The 12172-nt window shown below is 43.9% G+C and overlaps 1 protein-coding gene across 4 annotated transcripts in view; it reads right to left on the bottom strand.

Moving 5' to 3' along the window:
* The window catches only part of cacna2d2a (calcium channel, voltage-dependent, alpha 2/delta subunit 2a), a 602032-nt gene that overhangs the window by 309965 nt on the left and 279895 nt on the right, over positions 1 to 12172 (bottom strand). The window lies entirely within an intron of this gene.

Below are 12172 nucleotides of genomic sequence, written 5' to 3'. Positions count from 1 at the left end.
CCAGGTACTCACCGCTCTCTGGGTGAAAAAGATCCCCGCTAAATCTCTTACCCCTTACCCAAAAACCGACATCCTCTAGTTTTATCTATCTTTGATATGGGGGGAAGTTTCCTGCAGTCTACCCTATCTATAGCCCTCATAATTCTATATACCTCAATTATTTCCTCCCTTAACCTCCTCTGCTCTAGGGAGAAAAGACCTAACTTCTCCAATCTCCCCTCATATTTGAAATGCTCCATCCTAGACAACATCCTGGAAAATCTCCTCTGCACCATCTCCAGCGTTACCACATTTTCCTATGGTGTAGTGACCAGAACTGCACACTGTACTCCAGCTGAGGTCTGACCAAAGTTTTATAAATTTAGAGCATAAGCTCCCTACTTCTGTATTCAATGCCCTGACTAATGAAAGCCAGTATCCCATACGTTTCCTAACCATATTATCGACTTGTGTTGCCACTTTCAAGTATCTTTGGACTTGTACACCAAGGTCCCTCTGTTCCTCAATACTTCCTAGGACCCTACCATTCATGGTATATGTCCTCACCTCATTAGTACTCCCAAATTGCATCAGCTTGCATTGATCTGGATTAAACCTCACCTGCCATTTCTCAGTCCATTTCACCAACTCATTGATATCTCTCTGCAGCCTAAGACTACTCTCCACACTATCAACAACTCCAATCTTTGTGTCACCTGCAGTTACTGATCATGCCTCCCACATCCACATCCAATCATTCACATATATTACAAACAGCAAGGTCCCTGCACCGATACTTGTGGAACACCACTAGTTGCAAGAATCTAATCACAAAAGCATCCCTCTACCATCACCCTTTGTATCCCATTGCCAAGCCAATTTTGGATCCAGTTTTCCAATTTGCTCTGGATCCCATGGGCCTGGAACTTTTGAACCAGGTTCCTATGTGGGACCTTGTCAAAGGCTTTACTGAAGTCCATGTAAATTGCATCTACTACCCTGCCCTCATCAATGCACATTGTTATCTCTTCAAAGAATTCAATCAGACAGGATCTGCCCTTGACAAACCAATTTAGTTCCTGCCTTTCCAAGTCATCATTCATTCTCTCCCTTAGAATTTTTCCCAATAACTTCCTTATCACTGCCGTTGGGCTCACAGATCTATAGTTACCAGGCCTTTCCCTGCTGCACTTCTTGAAAAGCACATTTGCTTTCCAGCGAAGATTTAAAAATCTCAGCCAGAGCCACAGGAATCTCTTCCCTTGCCTCCCATGGTGATCTGAGATAAATCTCATCCAGCCCTGGGGATTTATCCACCTTCAAGCCAGCTGAGGCATTGAGTACCTCTTTATTTATGGAGACATGTACTGGCTTCATGGAACACAGAACAGTGCAGCAGAGGAACAGGCCCTTCAGCCCCATGATGTCAATTTAAACTGCATATCTGCCTTCACGTGGTCTATACCCCTCAACTCCCTGCCTGTTCATGTGTCGATCTAAATACTTCTTAAACGTTGCTTCTATCACCACCCCCCCACCTCCCCCCCCCCCCCCCCACACACACACACACACACACACTTTCCAGGCACCTACACAGAAACTTGCCTTGAAAATCTCCTTTAAATTTTTCCCTCTCACCTTAAAGCTGTGCCCTCCCTTTACTGAATTCTCCAACCACAAAGTCCGTTTCCTTCATGAATAATGATGGAAATTATTTTTCATCATTTGTGAGTATCGATGGAAAGCAATGACAGCAATGACTGCGACAGAAATGGTGAAAGGTGTGGAGTTCTTATAATGCATTTCGGAGAACTTTCTGTCAGCAAGCCCGACACAAGAGGGAGCAGTTCCAGAACATATTTCAGTGAACAACACAAAGCCAGTGGAAGCAGTGGGAGAGGATTCTGGTGATGCTAATTTCAGTTAATTTAGCATAATCATGGAAATGGGAAAAGATGAACCAGGCGTAGAAGTTCTAAACTGGGTGATGGGAAATTTCACAGAAGCTGAGATGATTCAGCAAATGTGGACCACAAGCAGATGGAGTTATCGAGTCACACAGAGCAGAAACAGGCCCTTCAGACACCAGGTCTGTGCCGATAATCCCATGTTTTTTATTCCACCCACAATCCCATCAACTCCCCCCAAGACTCTACCACTCACCTATATGCTAGGAGCAATTTACAGCAGCCAATTTAACCTACCAACCTGCACGTCCTTGGGATGAGGGAAGAAACCGGAGCACCAGGAGGAAACCATGCAAACTCCACACAGACAGCACCCAAGGTCACATTGAACACGGGTCTCCACTGCTATGAGGCAGTGGCTCCACCAGCTGTGCCAATGTGCCTCCCTTAAAAGTTTATTTGAAAGTCAGAGCCGTGTCAGAGCATGGGAGACAGTTGGAAGAGTGGATTCAGAGCTAACACTTCCTCAGTACAAGTGGGCTCCCAAATCTAGACCCCAAACCTGAATGCTGAGCAGCACATGGGGGAGGATAATAAATGAAGAAAGTTTATATCACAAACTGCATGTTTAATCCAGCAGAGAGCAGAGAGGAAATCAAATGGGGCAGGGGTGACATTCGGAAGGTATAGCGAGTGATGATAAAATATTAGCAGGTATAATTGAGGCCATTTAAGAGTATGCAGCCAATTAAGGACAAGGCCTGTCATCTCAGTGACCTCCCAATGGTGAATTGGTAAATTGGTTTATTATTGTCACATGTACCGAGGTACAGTGAAAAAATTTGTTTTGCATTGCCACCCATATGATAATTTCATTACATCAATGCATTGAGGTAGTACAAAGGAAAACAATAACAGAATGTAGAATAAAGTGTTACAGTTCCAGAGAAAGTGCAGTGCAGGCACACAAAAGTCCATTTTATTGTACTAGGGGACCATTCAATAGTCATATAACAGCAGGATAAAAGCTGTCCTTCAGCCAGGTGGTACGTGCTTTCAGGCTTTTGTATCTTCTGCCTAATGGGAGGGCTGGAGAAAAGAGGATGGCCAGGGTAGGTGGGGTCTTTGATTATGTTGGCTGCTTTACTGAGGCAGCAAATGTAGGCCGAGTTTATGTAGGGGAGGCTGGCTTCTGTTCACAACCCTCTCCAGTTTCTTGCAGTCTTGGGCATTTGGATAGGATGCTTTCTATGGTGAATCTATAAAAGTTGGTGAGGGTCAAAGGGGATATGCCAAAGTTCTTTAGCCTCCTGAGGATGTGAGATAAAGAAGATGTCTCCTGAATCTCCAGCTCGCTCTAACATGGAACAACATGCTGTGGTCATCAGTACACATGCCCCAACCCTGGAACTCCAGATAAGGCCAAGGAGGACTTCTATTTCGATCTTGGGAAATACCTGGTCCACATCCCAGAGGGAGACAAAGCGATCTCGCTGCGCAACTTCAATGCCAGGATGAGAAGGGGTGCAACCCTCCAGTAAGGTGTGTTTGACACAGTGGGAGAAGGGAAGGCTAACTCCAGTGAGCCTTCCTCCTGACAAGGTGCCTGGAGTATGACCTTGTCATAATCAAGTCTGTTTCATCAGAGAGGTAACACAAGACCTCACTGCCTGTCCAGGTACTGTTACCTCTTAGATTGTATCCAAGCAGGGATGTTCGCATTACCTGTGCCATGGTAGCTGTTGTAACTGAAGCCAGCTGCATGGCAGAAGACAGAGGTGACCCAACAGTTTGCAGGAAATGGGATAATTATGCCTCTTTATTGGAGATTCAGTCTCACTACAAACTGCCACTTTGATCTGGCCCACACCTTCATTACCCCCCAGTTCAACTCGCTTTATTGAGGTCCATGCTTTATTATTTTATTTTTATTAGTGGTGGATGGAAGTGTGTGTGGGTGTGTGAGTCTGTGCATGTGGGTGTGTGAGAGAGTGGGTGGGTGTGTGAGTCTGTGGGTGGGTGGGTGAGTCTGTGGGTGTATGTGTCTGTGTGTGTGTGTGTGTGTGTGTGTGTGTGTGTGTGTGTGTGTGTGTGTGTGTGTGTGTGTTGGGAGGGCAATGTTCAGGATCAGAGGTCTTTTAAGGTCAGGAGTGTGAACATGTGGGACTGCTTTTAGGGGCTGAGGAGAGTGAGGGCTGAGGGCCGGGAGTGTGTTGTTGGGGCTTGGGGAGGGGCAGTGGTCTGCCCAGGGTGCCAGGATTTGGTGTGTGAGTGTGTGAGAGTGCTTCTGGGGTCTGAGGTGAGTGGGGGTTCTGGCTGGGCTTTAATTTTAGATCTGAGCAGATCTCCCCCTTCCCACCCTCCTGATGATGCTGGAGCAACCAACACCTAATCTGTTCTGTCATCTCCATCAGCCTGATTCCAGGCGGCAATAGCAACAGAAACACTGCCTCAGGAGACATGATATTTCAGGACTGAAGGACTCCACAAAGTGGGCCCTTCTCAGACAGGGCTGCACAGACAACTGGAGCCACATTGTCCATGGCATTTGGATTGCTCCACTACACCATCATTAGTACCTGTAGAGAGACTCCTGACTTCTCCACCAGGAAACACCAGGACTGGTTCAATGGGAATAACCGGGACACTGAATGTCAGGTGATCTTGGATTGGTAACTCCACCATTCCTTAAGGGAAAGGAAACAGGTCCAAGGACATCTGAAGGCCAACAGGAATCCTGTGGCCGAAGGAATAGATGGCACATGGAAAGATTCAGCTACTCATTGACAACCAGGACATGTTCAAATTCTTTAGTGCTGCCAAGACCATCAATGACCCAAACAGCCCACTGAGAATCAAGAACAGAGAAGAGAGAGAAAACAAGAGGACAGTTAGCGCCCACTGGAGGGATGCTGCCTTGTGTGTGCTTGACTCTAGTCCATCTGCTACAATCTCAGCACAGCCCAGCACGATGTGAAAAGGCCATCTGACAGTGAGAGGCTCCAAGGCCCCCAGAACAGATGGAATCCCTTCTGAAGTACAAAACATGGCAGAGAAGTCCACTCACTGCAAATTAATGACTTCATCTCCCTGATTTGAGCAGTGGAGATGTCTCTTACTACAAGGAATCACTGATCATATCAGCTTAGTGGGCCCTATGCCTTTAAAATATGGACAGAAAGACTTCAAACATAGTCATGCTTTTTGTATTTACTTCAGAATAATTGAAAGGAGCCAACCAGAGACCATCGTTGCCACAGATCTTCTCTGTGCCCTCTGGATCTGAAGGTGACCATGTAATATAACCCACCACAGGCATCAGTCTCCTCCAGGTCCTCTGCCCCTCAGGCAAATACTTCACCACTGGTGCTCCTGATAAATCTGAAGTTTTCTCAAAACCCTTTCAAAGTGTGTTAGTGAGATATTTTCTTGTTATACCAAATGTTATTTTCAAATCATTAAATGAGTGCACTGGGTCTCCCTATGCCTGCAGATGAAAATAATATTTCTATATTTTTGTAAGCACCTGTTGACATATCTATACTTTAAAAGCATTATAGAAATGTAGACAGTTGTTGTAGTGTTGGGGATAGATTCTGCAGCATAAGGAACTTTATGGTCCCAAGATAATGACACCTTGGCTTTGTCCCACATTTGTGCTGAAGGTTACAATATACTGACATTTCAACATGTGGTCATCTTGTGTAGCATCGTAAATACGAAGGCTAGATTCTGTTCTTGAGAGGGTTCTTCTGAGTACAATAGAGATCTGTGTAGGGTGGGCTGCAGGGTTATACAGAGTAGAGAGGAGATCCAAGGAGAGGAAGGGTGAGTCAGGATTGTGGAGAATACCACAATTTGCAGGTCATAACCAGAGAAATTAATTAAAAAGCACACAGTTTTTTTCACAACTTCATGGTCAATTCAGTACATCTGATTTGCGTCAAAATATAGGAAAAACCATGGATAATTTGAACAAAATTCTACAGATGAAAATAATGGCATGATCTATTCAATGATTTTGGCCAAAGGACAAAAAATGAGTTATTGGCCAAATGATCAGCACTCCACTCAACTTCTCCTGCACACCCAAAATCATGCATTGATCCCTGTGGTGTTACAGAAGCATCAGCTTCAAAGATGAATAAGAATCAGAATCAGGTTAATTATCATTGACTTATATGATGTGAAATTTGTTGTTTTGCGGCAGCAGCACAGTGTAAAGACATAAAAATTACTATAAATTACAAAATAAATAAATAGTGCAAAGAAAGGAATAATGAGATAGTGTTCATGGACCGTTCAGAAATCTGATGGCAAAGGGGAAGAAGCTGTTCCTAAATCATTTAATCTGGGTCTTCAGGCTCCTGTAGCTCCTCCCTGATGGTGATAAAGAGAAGAAGGCATGTCCTGGATGGTGAGGGTCCTTAGTGATAGATGCTGCCTTCATGAGGCACTGCCCCTTGAAGATGTCCTCGATGGTGGGGACAGTTGTGCCGGTGATGGAGCTGGCTGAGTCTACAACACTCTGCAGCCTCTTGCGATCCTGTGCATTGGAGCCTCTTAACGAAGTAGAGCCACTGGTGTGCCTTCTTCATGACTGCATCAATGTGTTGGGCCCAGGATAGATCCTCAGAGATGTTGATGCCCAGGAACATGAAACTGCTCAGCTTTTCCACCGCTGACCCCTCAATGAGGACTGGTGTGTGTTCTCCCGATTTCCCCTTCCTGAAGTCCACAATCAATTTCTTGGTCTTGCTGACGCTGAGTGCGAGGTTGTTGTTGCAACATCATTCAACCAGCTGACCTATCTCACTCCTGTAAGCCTCCTTGTCACCATCTGAGATTCTGCCAACAACAGTGGTGTCACTGGCGAATTTATAGATGGCGTTTGAGCTGTACCTAGCCACACAGTCATGACTGTACAGACTAGAGCAGTGGGCTTAGTACACATCCTTGGGGTGCACCTGTGTTGATTGTCAGCAAGGAGATGTTATTTCTCCTCATTTTGAAGCTTGTTGATTAGTACTGAGGGGATGATGGTGTTGAATGCCGAACTGAAATCTAATGACCCAATTAATTTGAAATAAGATACTTTCATCTCAGAGGATCTATCCTGGGCCTAACACATGATGCAATCATGAAGAAGGCACACCAGTGGCTCTACTTTATTAGGAATTAGAGGAGATTTGGTATGTCACCAAAGACTCTTGCAAATTTCTATAGATGTACGGAGGAGAGCATTCTGACTGGTTGCATCACTGCCTGGTATGCAGGCTTCAACGTGCAAGATCGAAAGACTCAGCCAGCTCCATCACGGGCACAACCCTCCTCACCATCGAGGACATCTTCAAGAGGCAGTGCCTCAAGAAGGCGGCATCCATCATCAGGACCCTCGGTATCCGGGACATATCCTCTTATCATTACTACCATCAGGGGGGAGGTGCAGGAGCCTGAAGACCCACACTCAACACTTCAGGAACAGTTTCTTCCCCTCCACTATCAGATTTCTGAATGGTCTATGGATTCTACCTCATTATTCCTCTTTTGTACATTTCATTTATTTATTTTTTGTTAATTTATAGTAATTTTTATATCTTGCACAGTACTCCTGCTGCAAAACAACAAATTTCATGACGTATGTCAGTGCTAATAAACCTGATTCTGATTCTGTTATCTGATTCCATCACACAGCTATGTCTTGTTGGTGCCAGGGTGACTTTAAAAACCAAACTGTGGCTTTCATTGTGCTTATTTTCAGATTACAGGCCACATGTTGTCAAGAGATACAATGTGGGTTTTCTACAAAGAATATCATGCATAGAGTCAGGGAGACATACAGCACAGAAACAGGCCCTTCGGCCCATGAGTCTGTCTCAATCATCAACCACTCATTTACACTAAACCTACATTAATCCCAAATTTATTCTCCCCACAATCCCATCAACTCCCTCCAGATTCTACCACTTACCTGTACACTGGAGGCAATTTACAGCAGCCAATTAACCTACCAACCCACACGGGTTTGGGATGGGGGAGGAGACAGGAGCACCTGGAGGAAACGCACGCAGTCACGGGGAGGACGTGCAAACTCCATGAACACGTCAGGATTGAACCCGGGTCTCTGGCACTGTGAGGCAGCAGCTCTACCAGCTGCACTACTGTGCCATCCCATTGAGTGGTGTGGTACAATACTTATAAATGTCTACAACATGGATCACTATTCATTCTCCCACGTGTACAACACACTGCCGGATGTTCCCTAGATGCCTCTGCTGTTCTTCCTTTCTCATCTGAGCTCCTTCTAGATGCTTCCTGAAGGTGGCTGTTGGAATAGCCCCAACAGGATTCAGTAAAGTCGGGGCCAGAGAAGCCTTCCTCTCAAGGACATCGAGACTGAATGGTTTCCATACTTGAGGCTGCCAGTGCTTTTATGCTCTTGACTTTGTTGAGAAAAAACAGAAACAGCATAACTGGTGCAGTTGCCACATTTTAAATGCAAAATTCAGAAAACTGCACAATGATTAAACTCTGAACTGTTAAATTTATAGAAAAATCTCCAACACAAAATCCACAACAGATGGTTCAATTAGCATCGGAGAAGTGAAAATTTCCTAACGTCTTAGCAAAGATGCTGCTTTTGTTTTTGGTAATTCAAGCGACATCAAGTGCAAAAAAGGATTTGAAATTCCTTGAAGGAGGCAGAGTTAAACAGACTGCATGTGCACCAGACCTGTGCCTCTGCACATATCTCACAACCGTCCTTGTTATTTGTGCAGAGTGGAGAATGGTATTAAAGTGTCTGCAGTCAGAAACCTTGCTAGGTTTGATGGACAAGCATCCTAAATGAGAAAATGAACAGACCACCAAATGATGTAGGAGCTGTAGGATGATGGTTCTATCCAAGTAAACATCCTGTGGAGTATGAAGAGGATGTACTTGAGGTACCCAAAGTGACCAGGACACATGTGGGCAGCACAGTGGCACAGCTGGTAGAGCCAGCGCCTCACATCTCTGCCGACCCGGGTTGTATCCTGACCTCAGGTGCTGTCTGTGTGGAGTTTGCTGGTGGTTTGGTTAACAGACCACTGTAAATTACGCCCAGTGAAGGTGGGCGGTAAAAAGGATCAAGGGCGAATTGACGGACATGAGTGAGAGAGAATAATTTGCACAGGTACATGGGGAATGGGACTGATGGGATTGAACAAGGACCCGATGGGCTAAATGACCTTGTTCTGGGCTGTGATAAGTAAGGACATATACAGCTGGACACTTGCAGGGTTTGTGCTCTGAGATAAAGCAAATAAAAAAGTACAGACAACACATCCACATCTTTTCTATTTAAAATAGCTTCCCCAAATTGAACCCACACAAACAGAATATTGTGAATTCTGGAAGTTTGAAACAAAAACTGAAAACATTGGAACTGCAAGTCAGGCAGCATCTGTGTGAAGAAACAGGTTTAACATTTCAGGATGATAATCTTTCATCAGAACTAGGAAGTGAGAGCATAAGGGAAGGTCAGTGATAGGTTAAAGTTGGGATAAGTGTGAGCATACAGGAAAGAATGACCAGGATGTTGGAAATCTGGTATAAAATTAGAAAATACTCTAAGTACTGATTCTCTGAAATTGTTGAACTCCATGAAGACTTGTTCTACCAGGTCAGAGGACGATGTGCTGTTCTTTGAGTTTACTTTCACCTTTAGTGCAACAATGTAAGGAGAGATAGATCAGAGTGGGAAGGGGAAGTTGAATCAGGGATGGACAACCGGGACCTTGGGGTCACACTTGCAGACTGAATAGAGTTGTTCTGCAAAGTGGTCACCCAATTTGCTTTGAGCAGTGAACGTGGTGTGGTAAAAACTCAGCCAGCTCCATCATGGACACCACTCGTGACACTCCCCCCACCGCTCCCACCACCATCAAGGACATCTTCAAGAGGCGGGACCTCAAGAAGGGCATCCATCATCAAGGACCCTCACCACCTGGGACATGCCCTCTTCTTGTTACTACCATCAGGGAGGAGGTACAGAAGCCTGAAGACTCACACTCAATGTTTCAGGAACAGCTTCTTTCTCTCTGCCATCAGATTTCTGAATGGTCCATGAACCCATGAACACCACTTCATTATTCCTCTTTTGCACTATTTATTTATTTTTGTAACCTATAGTAATTTTTATGTCTTTATGTCTTTGCACTGTACTGAGCCACAAAACAACAAATTTCATGACATGTCAGTGATAATAAACCTGATTCTGAAAGTCAGCATTGTTAGTTTACTTTTACAGCATTCACATTTTACTTCTTCTAGTTATTCCACATATTTATTCTGCTTCTTCTATTGACAACTCCACCACACTGACCTTGTATTTTCTTACTGGTTCCATTACCATCCTTTTTCACCTTGCACCGTCAACTCTTTTGCATTTTGCTCTCTCCTGCCCTCCATCCTTTGGCTTTCCTTCTGTTCCCTCCTTCCCATCCCACCTCACTTCGCACCTTAAAAACTGTCCATCTTTCCTTTTTTTCCAGCTCTGATCCAAGGTCAATAACCACAAGCATTCCTTCTGTTTCTCTCTCTGGAGATGTTGCCTGACCTGGTAAGTAGTTCCAATATTTTCTGTTTTTGTTCCAGTACCACTTTGTCAAGTTTCTCATCTTGGTTGAATATATTCCTGCAGATTTTTTGTCTCAAACCCTTAGCTCCAACTGCTCTGCTCCACCTTTGGTCTCTCCACATGTCTATCCTTATACTCTTCATCGTAAAAATCAAAAAACTGCAACACTAGACATCTGAAATAAAAACAGAAAATGCTGGTTAACACACGGAAGGTCAGGCAGCATCTGTGGAAAGAGAAACAGAGTTAAGATGAAGGGACTTTGACTTGAAATGTTAACTCTGTTCTTCTCTCCACAGATGCTGTCTAACCATCTGAGTATCTACAGCACTTTCTATGACTTCCAATAGACTCTTCCTTAGTTAATTCAATGATTTTTGACAATGAGTTTTTCTCTCTATCTTGGATAATTTTATAACAACTGAATGAATGAGTTCAAATAAAACGGGGGAGAAAAGTCTTCTCTTGGACAACTTGCATTCAGTGAATAATCTACAAATTCCAGAGATCAAGAAAATTCTCGTATTTGGTACCCTTTCTGTGATGAATCACAAGGATGAGGATGTCATCTCGCTTACTGTTTAATGTTTTAGATCCCTTCCTTTCACTGCAGAATCACTGGTGTTTTGCCCATGGTGGCATTTTAACGTCTAAACATTATTGCCGTGAATATGCACTATTCATTGCACCTTCAGGTATTCAGATTTGCAGCCATTCAATTTATGAATTTTCACTCTTTGCAGTGCATGTTTCTGACTTAAAGCTATTTTTCTCTGTTACAAATAGCATGACAATCTCCGTGCATGGGAATACATCGTATCAGAATTCCCACAATGAATTGGGCATTGTCATTTTGACATAAAAATTTTTACTGAACCAATCCCTTTTGTAAATCAAGCAATATACAATATATGGGCATGTTCATCTAACATACTGAGTGTGATATTGGGTGTGGTTATTTGTCATGTTCATAACTTTGTTAGGCCATGTTAAGTAAAATTATAGGTTTGGGAATCACCATAAAGGAATATCAGCAACAACCAACACTTGTTTTTTTAATACTGGAGAGACTCAGGAGTACAGGTTACATAGTTCACTGAAAGTGGTGACTCCGGCAGACAGGGTGGTGAAGAAGGCATTTGGCATGCTTGCCTTCATCAGGTCAGGGCACTGAGTACAGGAGCTGGGGCGTTATGTCGCAACTGTACGTTGTTGAGACCACACTTGAAGTATTGTGTGCAGTTCTGTTCGCCCAGTTATAGGAAGGATTTCATTAAGCTGGAAAAGGTGCAGGAAAGGTTCACAAGGATATTACTGGGACTGAAGGGCTTGAATTATAAGGAGAGGCTGGATAGGCTGGGACTGTTTTCGTTGGAGCATAGAAGGCTGAGGGGTGAGCTTAAAGAGGTTTATAAAATCATGAGGGGCGTAGATGAGTTGGATGGTCACAGTCTTTTTCCCAGGGGTAGGGGAGCCTAATACTAAAGGACATAGACTCAAGCTGAGAGGGGAAAGATTTAAAAGTGACCTAATTGGAAACTTTTTCATGCAGAGGGTGGTGGGTATATGGAACAAATCAGATTTATTATCACTGACATATGACGTGAAATCTGCTGTTTTGCGGGAAAGACATAAAAATCTATAAATTACAAAAATAAATAAATAA

Source organism: Pristis pectinata, chromosome 6 (assembly GCF_009764475.1).
Source record: "Pristis pectinata isolate sPriPec2 chromosome 6, sPriPec2.1.pri, whole genome shotgun sequence".
Lineage (NCBI taxonomy): Eukaryota > Metazoa > Chordata > Chondrichthyes > Rhinopristiformes > Pristidae > Pristis > Pristis pectinata.
Note: the sequence above shows the minus strand (reverse complement) of the source record. Positions and strands in the feature narration are given on the sequence as shown.